The sequence below is a fragment of the Peromyscus maniculatus genome, chromosome 2 (genome assembly GCF_049852395.1).
Source record: "Peromyscus maniculatus bairdii isolate BWxNUB_F1_BW_parent chromosome 2, HU_Pman_BW_mat_3.1, whole genome shotgun sequence".
Classification (NCBI taxonomy): Eukaryota; Metazoa; Chordata; class Mammalia; order Rodentia; family Cricetidae; genus Peromyscus; species Peromyscus maniculatus.
In genome coordinates this window covers 163158736-163170066 of record NC_134853.1, presented here as the reverse complement: position 1 = coordinate 163170066, position 11331 = coordinate 163158736, and the positions used below count along the sequence as shown (strand labels likewise).

Here is an 11331-nt window from a genome sequence, read left to right as displayed (position 1 = left end):
ATGAACAGTAATGCTGAAGGGTAAGTCAAATAAACGTTTTTCCTCCCCAACTTGCTTTTTGGCCATTGTGTTTTGTTGCAGCAAGAAAAACCCTAACTAACACAGGGGTCAAATGAGATTATAAATTTAGTTCCAGACATTGGAATCTTTCTGTTTAACCCACAAGAACTGGACACAACAAGTGCTCCATTTCTGGGATGCCCACCACAATTTCTACAACATACAGGCTGGAAGACAGGATGGTGTCTGTCTGCTCTCCAGATGTCATTAGTGAGACCCAACCTGCGGTGCATCATCCCATAAGAGGGGGAATACAGGTCGAGAGGGTGTCAGTATTTGACATTTAAGCCATTCACTCTGGAAGACAGACAGAAAGACTGGTAGCTACACTGCTGAGCTTAGACTTGAAGGGCTCTATGATCACAGACACTACCAAATCAGTGTCCTCCTCCCTGAGAAGGCTCCTAGGTCAAATTCATGAAGAACTTCCTGTCCTGTGAAACCTAAAGAAGCTACAGTAGCACACTTCCGACCTGGGACATCAGACCCTAGAGATGTACCCTGCCTCTGAGGACATCTATGATAATAACATTGGTGACATCCTGCCAGACAGACCTGCCACATTGCTCTAAGCTCATGGAAACACTCGGGGCTATAAGGCAGCCCAAATTGATCTACTTTGTTGCTAAGAGGTGTCTGGATTTTCATGGATTCCGTGTCTACAACCTGAAGTTCAAACTAGGCTCCTGTTTGCAATCAATATGGAGAGGTCACAGCTGGGCTCTGAAAAATGAAAGCCAGGATTCAAGTGACTCATCGGAGACACAGATCATGTGTATTCAAGGGATTTTGGATGTACTTGGGAAACAAGACTGCTCCATTAGTTCAGATTAGAGGGAGTGAATCTTTGACAGGGAGAACCAGGGGCTCATTTTCTAATGAAGGTCAAGAGTGCAGACCCAACCTCAGACAGGAAGAGAGATAGGAAAATGGTAGGGTTTTCATCCCAGCACCATCAGTGTCTGAGAGACCATAGACACAGGGAAGGAGATAAAGAGAGAAGATGTTACAAGGAGCATAATGGAATGGATGAGGCAGGCTCCATGCCTCTGTCTTGGTTTGGCATCTGCCTTTTGGTTGTCCATCCTACATAAAGATTTGTAATTTACGTATATACGTTCCTTTCTTGAACAGTAAGTTTTTGGAGCTCTGAACTGGTGTTGGGCATACAGCATTCTCACCGTTGAGCTGTGATCTGTCTTTTTCTTGCTTTGGAAGGCTTGAGGAGCTGGATATTATTTCCCCCACCACCCTTAGCATTACAGTTTCCCATAGGATTCCAGAAAACCCTTTTGCATGAGAGGGCATTGTATTCTTTGAATTTACTGAGTCGCTTTCATGGACAGTTTCATAGTTGTTCATTATGCTAATCGGGTTTGCATATTCTCGTGCCCCCCTTGTTTCACACCTTCTGCATCCTAGAACTTTCAGAGTGAACAATGACCCAAAATTCCCTGTTCTTGGGCATTTTATACACTTCAGCTTCATGAAACCCCAGTCAAAGAGCTAGAGAGAGATTCTCTTGGAGAGATGGCTCAGGTGTTAACGGGGCTTGCTGTTCTTTCTGGGGACCAGCATTTGATTTCAGCACCCTGAAACTCTTGGAACAGTTCCAGATTATCCTGACACCACCATTTCTTTTTCTGTATTCTGGGAACACTTGCTGTCTTTTACATCTACATACACACCCCACATGTAATCTGGATATGCCTTTGATTTATGATCATTGAATATGTATGGGAGTCTGTTTGTAGGCCCCTCTGTGCCATTGTAACAATGTGGAGGTCAGAAGATACTCCCTCCCTCCCTCAGTCTCTCTCTGTCTGTCTCTGTCTCTCTCAGTCTCTCTGTCTCTCTCTGTCTCTGTCTCTCTGTCTCTGTCTCTCTCTGTCTCTCTGTCTCTCTGTCTCTCTGTCTGTCTGTCTGTCTCTCTCTCTCTCCCCTCTCTGAGATGTGGTCTCATACACAGCTCTGGCCATCCTGGAACTCATTATGTACACCAGGCCAGCTACAAACTCCCAGAAATCCACATGCACCTGCCTCCCATGTGCTGGGATTAAAGACACTTGCCACCATGCCTGCCTTCAGAGGATGACTTTCAATGGTCAGTTTCTTTTTTCACAGGAGATTCTAGGCATCACACTAAGGTCTTTCGGTTGATGTAGCAAACTCTCATGCATTGAGCCACCACAGTGTTCTACAACCTGACTGTCTGTCTAAGCTCAAGATTAAATGAAAACTTTCCCAGCCAACACTCTGAATGCTGTGGCCACATGTCAGTAATACTCAGTCCCAGCTCATGGAGTGGGTCATCAACAAACTCCTGGATTTACTATATCCCTGACATTCATCGCTTAATGATGGTACATTTGATGCTATCCATTCCATGGACCATCTGGAACTCCATGTGGATGAGCATGGTCGGGATTGAGAACACTGATCCCTCCTCTCTGGGACTGGAAGTCAGTGGTGGATTAGAGGACCTGTGACTCAAATGGTCCATTTGAGGCAGAGTCTCAGAGGTGTCACTGAAGCTCTCTACAGTGATGGAGGCTGCACTCACTTGCTGGATTCAGTGTCCTGCCATCTGGTCCATAGATGGTGATTCAGTGACCCCTAAGGAATCTAGTCCATCCTCTGCTAATATCCAGGGCTAAGACCAGCCCAGGTGACACAATAAACATTCCTTTATATTCTCTAGATGAAAACTATTAACTATTTGTTTGGGTGAGATACGGAAAAATGGAAATAAAAGCAATGTTGACATTTGGATTTGAGATGAGTATGATTTTGTAGGCTTGTAAGTTGAAGCCAACCGGATCAGGTACTCCAGGGCCAGCTGGGACAAAATTGGGAGGTCCAGGCAAGTTTGGGCTATAGTGAGAATGGTGTCAAAGGGCAGGACAGCAGCTTCTGGAATAAGAGAATTCCAGCTAGAGAATCTTGGATCAATGCTGAGCCTCTCTGGAAGAGGGCTTCCAGGTGTGTGGAACTGCTCCTGGGGCATGCATGCAGCAATGATTAAAGGCACCTTTCCCTCTTCCCACAGGCATGGGAAGAAAGTCCAATCTGTATCTCAGGGTGAAGGATGCTAAGGAGTAAAAGTGAACTTTGTGGCTATCTCTCTGAGGAAGTGGAAGTTCTATTGTTTTGTTTGTGTGTGTGTATGTGTTTGTGCGTGTGTGTGTGTGTGTGTGTGTGTGTGTGTGTGTGTGTGTGTGTGGTGTGTGTGTGTGTGTGTGTGTGTGTGTGTGTGTGTGTGACCTGATACTCTTTATGTAGACTAGAATGACCTCGACCACAGGACATCTAGGTACTGTGCCTCCTGGGTGCTCGAATAAACAGTGTGCATGACCACACATGGCAGAAGAGTTCCTGCCAAGCACATGGGAAGCCCTTGATGCTGTCTTTAGCACCATGGAATGGTACCCAAAGAAAGGATGGAAAGAAAGATCACAAGACGGAAGCCAAGCTGGTGTCTGAAGTACTGAATAAGAATAGACTGAGTGCTGGGAGCTCCTCTCTAATCTCAGACAGTGTGGGAACTACAGGAGCTGACTGGGGGAACATGCATCAGAATGTCTGGGTGGAGCTGGACTTGGGAGAGCACCACCAACACTCCTCAGCTAGGAGTACTAGAATTCAACCTTAGCCAGGGCTCCATGGTCAAACCTAAAATCAAAAGTCAAAGAAGAAAGAAAGGAACCCAGTGTCTGGAAAATCCACAGAAGCAAGAGGAGTGAGCATATGCTACACAGGCCATTGTATTAACAGGATAAAATTTATTTTTCAACTACAAAATAACCACATAGCATTTTAAACGTAAACAGTCAGTCATATTGTGTACATTCACGATAGTGTACAATCGCCTCCCTCCAGTTGTAAAATATGGTCATCTTCCCAAAAAGGGATCTTCCTCGAAGCACTCTTTCCCTCTCCCCTCACTCTCTAGTCCTGACAAATAATCCACTCTCTTGGGATCTGCCTCTTCTGGACAGTTACTGTACACGGAATCACAAAGCACAACTTGGTCGATCTGTTTCTCTCGCTTTCTATATGTTATCAGAGTTTAGCCATGTACCAGTGTGTTTCATCACTTCACTTTGATGTCTAAACATTGTCTCATTGTAGGGAAATGTCATGGCTTATAAATTATCTGTCATACACTGATGGGCATGTGAGTCCACAGGCCATAGAAAACTCATTTTCATGTAGGGTAGGAGCAGGAGGGGTGAACACCAGACTCTAACGTGTTCTATCGACATTTAAACACTATCGACATAGTGTTTAAAAAAATAATTAGAAAGGTAGCTATCAAAGATCACTCCTTGGGGGCTGGAGAGATGGCTCAAAGGTTAAGAGCACTGATTGCTCTTCCAAAGGTCCTGAGTTCAATTCCCAGCAACCACATGATGGCTCACAACCATCTGTAATGAGATCTGGTGCCCTCTTCTGCCCTGCAGCCATACATGCAGGCAGAACACTGTATACATAATAAATAAATAAATCTTTTTTTTTAAAAAAAGAAAAGATCACTCCTTACTGTGTAAATATATAAAAAAGTTCAGAAATCAAAGTTCTAAATGATTCATTTCTATTAAAAAATTTTTTTTCAACATTTACAAAGATGAGGATTCACTCTCACCAATGTCCTTATCTGGATCCTATTGGGCAGCTTCTTTTTCTTGTTGCCGTTTCTTCCATAGCTTGGCCATTGCCAGAAACTTGAGGTTAGGCTGGTTGGCAGCATCCTCTGGAAAGATGTAATCATGGTATTCTTCCCAGCCGGCATCAGACCCATCTTGGGCCTGGACCTTTCTCCTCTTCTTGACCTTTTCTGGCATGAGTTTGTCTACTCCTTCCTTGTCTGATACTGTTCCAAATTCATCTTCAAATCCTTGGCAGGATTCCAGCAACATAAGTCTCTCTTCTTTCTCTTCTCGGTTTCTCATGGTTTCGTTCGCCTCTTGATAGATCTGTCTGCATTTAGTCACACTTGCTTCTTTCTCTGAGGATAACTCAACGCGAGCCAAACTGATCCATTCCTTGACATCCTGTGTTCGCTGAAGCAGTTGTCGGTAAAGGTTTCGTGCTCTTTCAGTTTCTTCCTGCTCAATCTAATAATGGTTATAGGATGTCCAAAGGACCTCTGGCATGTATAAGTTTGGCTGGCTGATGGCTAATTCGTAGATGGCCCGGGCTCCTTCGATATCACCAAGGATTGTCTCTAATTCTGCAAACTTAATCCATGAGGTACAACTTTCAGGTCCAAATTCCAAGAACTTCTCATAAAGCTTACGGCATCTGTCAAATTCTCCAAGCTGTAGTTCCAGTTCTATATAGCCTTTGAATAACTTGTTCTTTGGACATTTGCCTATGGAAGTCCCCAAAGCTCTTCTGGCCAGTGGCAGATTTTTGTGTCTTTTTTCAAACTGTGCGTAATATAACCACATTTTGGCAAAGGTGAACTTTTGTGAAGAATTAGTGCCAAAGAGGCTTGATAGACCTGTCTTGTCCTCGCAGGATCCTTGGCTTCCAGGTCTTCATAGAATGCATAGTTGATCCAGGGATAGAGGTAGCGCTTCCAATGCCTCTTCTCCTGGATGGGCGGCACGTTGGCAATGGCCCTCTCATAGACTTCCCGCACTGTGTCGGCCTCCGCCTCACTTTCCTCCAAGCGCAAGTAATCAAACCAGGCATCGTAATTGTATGGATTAGCCTTCACTTCTTCTTCATATTGGCATCTCCGTTTGCTCACGATGATATCTTCAACAGCCCTGCGGTCCCCAAACATCTTCTCAAAGACGGTATAGTTTTTCCAGAGTTCTTGCGCCCCTGGTTTTGAAATTCTAGCCAGGGCATATTTGTAGATAACTCGTACCCTTTCCAATTCTTTCTGGTTTTCCTCGAATTTGGCAAAGGCCGCATACAGGTGTGCGTCCACATGCTCCTCTCCAAAGAACTCCACTGCTCTCTCGTAGCCTTGCGGCGCATGGGCAAAAGAAGCATGCTTCTCTTCGAATCGGGCATACTTGACCCAGTTCTTTACAGCAGGGTGCACGAGCACAAAGCGTTCGTAAAGGGTACGGGCCCGCTCCACCTCTTTGTGTCTCAGCTCGAAGCTGATGTAGGAGTGCCAGGCCTGCTCCTCAGGCCGCCATTCCATCCAGCGCTCAAACACTTGACGGGCACCGGCGACATTGCCCAACATCTCCTCCATGGATGTGTACCTGTGCCAGAACTCACTGACTCGGGGCAGAGTTGTTAGGGCTCGCTCCCAGATATTTCGGGCATGGTTCACCTGGCGGTTCTTCATTTCCATTTCTCCATACCTCAGCCAGAGTGGAATACTCCCATAGTCTACATCCAAGGCACGCTCGTATATGGACCGAGCCCTTGGGATTTCCTTGAGACTTTCTTCCCACTGGGCATATTTGATCCAGTTCCTAATCACAGTCCTGTTTTTTCTTATGTTATCTTCAAAAGTCTTCCTCTTCCCAAGTTTGTAATCATTGAGCTCCTCTTCATCTGTGATCTTCTGCTGAGGCGGGGGTGGAAGGAGCTCGAGTTCTCTCTCTTTAGCCTCTCTTAAGAGCTGCTGTGCAGTTAGCTGTACCTCAGCTGGCGCTTTGTTTTTCGCCTTGGCCACTTTGGGAATCTGCTGTTTTCCTGCTGCTGTAGAGGACGCCATGTCTGGGGCCGCTGAACCGGAGTAACCCCGACACCAACACGCACACACACCACACCGCTGGACCTCAGAAATGGGCTTCAAAAACCAGCCAACACCAGAGAGCCGGCCCGGGACAAACTAGATCCCCCAACAGAGGCACACGCCTTTAATCCCAGCACTCGGAAGGCAGAGGCAAGAGGATCTCTGAGTTTGAGACCAGCCTGGTGAGCAGTAACGGGTTGTAAAAGCTTCAGAGGAAGCAGAGAAGACTCTGTCCAGGAGCTTAGAGTCACACCTGGCCCTGGAAACGAATTTCTAAACGGTCTTATTAATTAAAAAAAAAAAGAGCCAAATATACGGATGAGAGCCTTAGAGATCAGGGAAATGCGGGGAGCCACCAGCTACCTTACCTCATCAGCTCTGCCCCTTTCCACAATTGCCTGACTTCCGTTCTACCTATGTTTTTATTGCCTAGGTTTGGATTGCCTTGCTGTTCTGCCCTCTCATTGGCTCTTAGCCCAGCTACCTCACTTCCTTGTCAACGCCTCTCTGCACAGACCTCAGGTCTCTATGGTGGGCCCCAGGATTAAAGGCGTGTCTCACTACACTTGGCTGTTCCCTAGTGAGTCTTTAAACACACAGAGACTGCCTTTCGTGTGTTTGGATTAAAGGTGTGTGCTACCACCGCTTGACTTCTGTGTTTCCTTAAAAATGGCTGGCCTTTTTCCCCTTGATCTCCAGACATGCCTTATTGATTAACGTACAAAGAAAATATCACCCCATGTTGGCACAAACGGAGTATCACCACATTTCCCCTGTTAGGTCTAATGAAAATAAAAAAATAATTTAAAAAGTTAAAACTAATATAAGAAAAACTATATACCATAACTATATATAGTATATACAAGCAATAAACAAATTAAAACATCCCTTTTAATTAAACCAAAATGGAAAAGATAAAAACAAATAAAGGGGATATTATATGGAAATATAGGATATAGATATGCTTGGACAAAAGGGAGATTAATGTATCTGCTTTTAAACTGCAACAATTATTGTAAAATCTTTTCCACTGCTGTAGATTTTAGTTTATTGATACAAATTTAAAGTTAATTTTGTTATACTGTATGTATATTTCTGCTCTCTTTTGAGGTATTCAGTTTATGAAACTCATTTAAATTGTAATGGATCATTGAGAACTACAGATGAATAATTAGTCTTCTATGAGAGTCAAACTTACGGGCATGTTAAGTTTTCAGGGTATACATAGACATTATTCAATCAGGTAGGTAATATTCAAACCCTTCAAAGACCTACAGAATATGGCATTTAAACTGTTTTAAAAACTTGGACTTTTTGGACAGTGAGATGTCTGCTCCTGTCAGCACCAATTTACTTCAAAGAGGATGGGTGTCAAAGACATTCCATGTGGAGTTGATCTTCTTCTTGGCAAAAATAGCTATTTGGGCAAGAAACTGTTCTTGCCTGGACTGCTTTAAAAAAATGTTGTGTGACTGGACATGCAGGACCCATAGGAAGGTGACCACCAAACTTTGATAGGCAAAATGGTCCTTTAGGAGCACAGACTCGAATGGTACCTAAAAGGCAAGATCGTGTCTTAATGAATATTCCAGCATGCATGTGAGGTCGACCCTGAGGAGAGTGTGCTGGCTCCTTTGAAGCACAGCTGGGGGAGTTTCAGGGACAGTTAGGTCATCTCATACATAATTGGTTAAGCAAGCCAGCAGTTACACTGGTAACTTTTAACTGGCTGAGATTTAGTCTTCTCCTTTTTGGACTCACTTGCACAAGCTTGGGCAAGTCCACACGTGACTCGGAAGGGGAGCTGCAGGATTTGTCCTTGAGACCTTGTGAAGCTGACTTAGGCCTTTATTTGTTCCCTCTGTTGTCCATGAATATAAAGGCCTCAGGATATATGGCCCTTTGTAGAGAGAGAAACCTGTTTTGCCTGTTGGCTGGAGGATTCAGAATTCAGAGTGCTCTTGCTTGCCCTGAACTAATGCTCCCAGCTCACCAAGGTCAATTTCATTGATAATAATCTGTCTCTGCCTCTCCTGATGCAACTGCTTCACAACATAGCCAAACTGAGCAAGCTGACCCAGGAGCTATACCAGGGGGCAGCTGCGACCTGGGGGCAGAGCTAGCCAGAACTTAATCATAGAGGCCAGTCAGTTCTGGAACACATCATTAATTTCAGCACTTGGGAGGCTCATGCCTTAATTCCAGTGCTTGGGAGGTGGAGACAGGAACTTGGCCCCTCATTAGCTCAGAGTAACTGGAGAGGTAAGAAGTCACTGGTGGTTGTTCCTTTGCTTCTCTGATCCTCCATGTTATTACACCATACTTGACTCCTGGGTTTCATTGATAAGACTAAATAGGATCATGCTTGAGTTCTGAGCTATGTAAGCCTACTGGGCGTGGAGGGTGGGGATGGATGAAATCCTCCCTGGGATTACGGCAGCATGAGACTGTTCCTCACAGAGATCCCATAGCATGAGTAGCTGTACCCTTTTGCCCATTGCATATAATAATGTTCTGTGTTTTGGAGTTCCTGGTGCGGCTCCTTCACAGCACACTGACCACTCATCCCCAGCATTTCTCTACCTGTGTCTGTGGTTTTTTCCTTTCCCCATCACACTAAGCTAGTCACTCTCAAAGCTGTGCAGGACATGAAATCCTTGGGAAAGATCTCAGAAATGGACTCAGAGCACATGGCTCACAAGGTGCTCAATGCTTTAGAAACCAAGTGGTATGAAATGAGATCTAATCAGGTGGCAATATAAGAACTTGGTATCACACTATTTTTTTCATCATGTTTCTTGTTCTTCGAAATAGAGATAGGAAGTCCTACACTTGATGTGTCATGGTTGTTATGTGTTTGTTGCCCTAAACCATGAGTAATTATGAAGGAATATCCATCAAGGATACTACACACACAAGTAATAGTGGGAACTCTATTGGCTATAGACAGCACCTTCTATAGCTCAAATCAAACTAGAGGGAATTCATGAAAGCTGGATAAATGGCTGTGGAGCCTACATGGGACTGGACTAGGCCCTTTGCAGGGTGAGACAGCTGTGTAGCTTAATCTGCTTGGGAGGCCCCCTGGTGGTATGCTCAGTATCCATCTCTGGTGCATGAGTGGGCATTGTGGAGCCTACAACCTATGATGGGACACCTCATGAAGCCTTGAGGCAGGGGAAAGGCTTGGACTTCAGTGTCTCTCCTAATGTGCCTCCACATGGGAGGCAATGCCTTCTTGTTGGAGGGAGTAGGGAGTGGTGTGGGAAAGGAAGCTGGGAGGGGGCAGGAAGAGGGAAGATGAGGAACTTTGATTGGTATGCAAAATGAATGAAAAAAATTCTTAAAAAGAAAGATAATAATAGGAGTTAAAACAGTTTGTGTTTTGCAGTTCGTGGTGGTGCATGCCTTTAACCCCAACCATTGTGCAGTTGAGGCAGGCCAAACTCTGAGTTCACCCCTAGCTGGGTCTACATGGAGATCTCCAGGACATCCAGGTATACAAAAAGAGAGACTCTATCTCAACAAACAAATACCCACAACAAAAATAATTCCTGTATTTTCAGGTCACATACTTTATTTCCATCAGTCTAGAGGAAGAAAGAAGCAGGGAGAACTTCATGTGTTTGAGGCTGCCTGTATAAGAAATTTTTCAGTATCTAGATGAAAAGAGTTTCTTTTGGGAGAGACAAAATCTGAGATTGGTCTGAAAGACAGGAGCCCTTTATACTCAATTGTATTTGTTCATTAATTTAGTAGCTGTTTATGTACTCCATTTTTATTTCTTTTCCTGATGAAGAATCTTGCTCTGTAGCTTTGGAGATGTGATACTCCAGTTCCTGACAATCCTCCTACTTCAGCATTCCACCTAGTAGGTGACTCCTGTGAGCCAACACACCTGGCTGAGTTTTATTCACATGTGACCCACATGGTTCTGAGTGTTGGCAGATTGACATTACTACCTTTCCTAGCAAGAGACATACACACAAAATCTCCTAAAAATATCCTCAAAGAATTTTGTGACAAACATTGTCACAACTGTGCGATCTTTTCTAGAATATATAACCTAGTTGCATGTTCTCTCATTCTTTAGCCATGTTAGCTACTCAGAATGCTGAGGCAGAAACATGGCTTGCATCTGCTCCTGTTAGACAATGGTTCTGAAGATATAGCCAACTGGAAATGTGTTTGCCTAGCATCACAAACCCTAGGCTCTCTCTAAAGCATTGCATGGACTAGACAATCTGTAATAAGCCTGTCATCCAGAACTAAGGTCATCTCTGGCTATCTAACAAGATAGAAGCCAGCATGGCTGTATAAAAACCATTTCTGCCAGGCGGTGGTGGCGCACGCCTCTAATCCCAGCACTCTCGAGGCAGAGTCAGGCGGATCTTTGTGAGTTCAAGGCCAGCCTGGACTACCAAGTGAGTTCCAGGAAAGGCGTAAAGCTACACAGAGAAACCCTGTCTCGAAAAACCAAAAAAAAAAAAAAAAAAAAAAAAAAAAAAAAAAAAAAAAAAAAAAAAAAAAAAAAAACATTTCTTAGAACAGTTTTAAGT

General features: G+C 44.3%; 1 pseudogene; it reads right to left on the bottom strand.

Annotated features, from left to right (window-relative positions):
- Positions 1-4679: 4679 nt before the first annotated feature.
- LOC102902978 (crooked neck-like protein 1 pseudogene) lies at positions 4680-6751 on the bottom strand (annotated as a pseudogene).
- Between the last annotated feature and the right edge of the window lie 4580 nt (positions 6752-11331).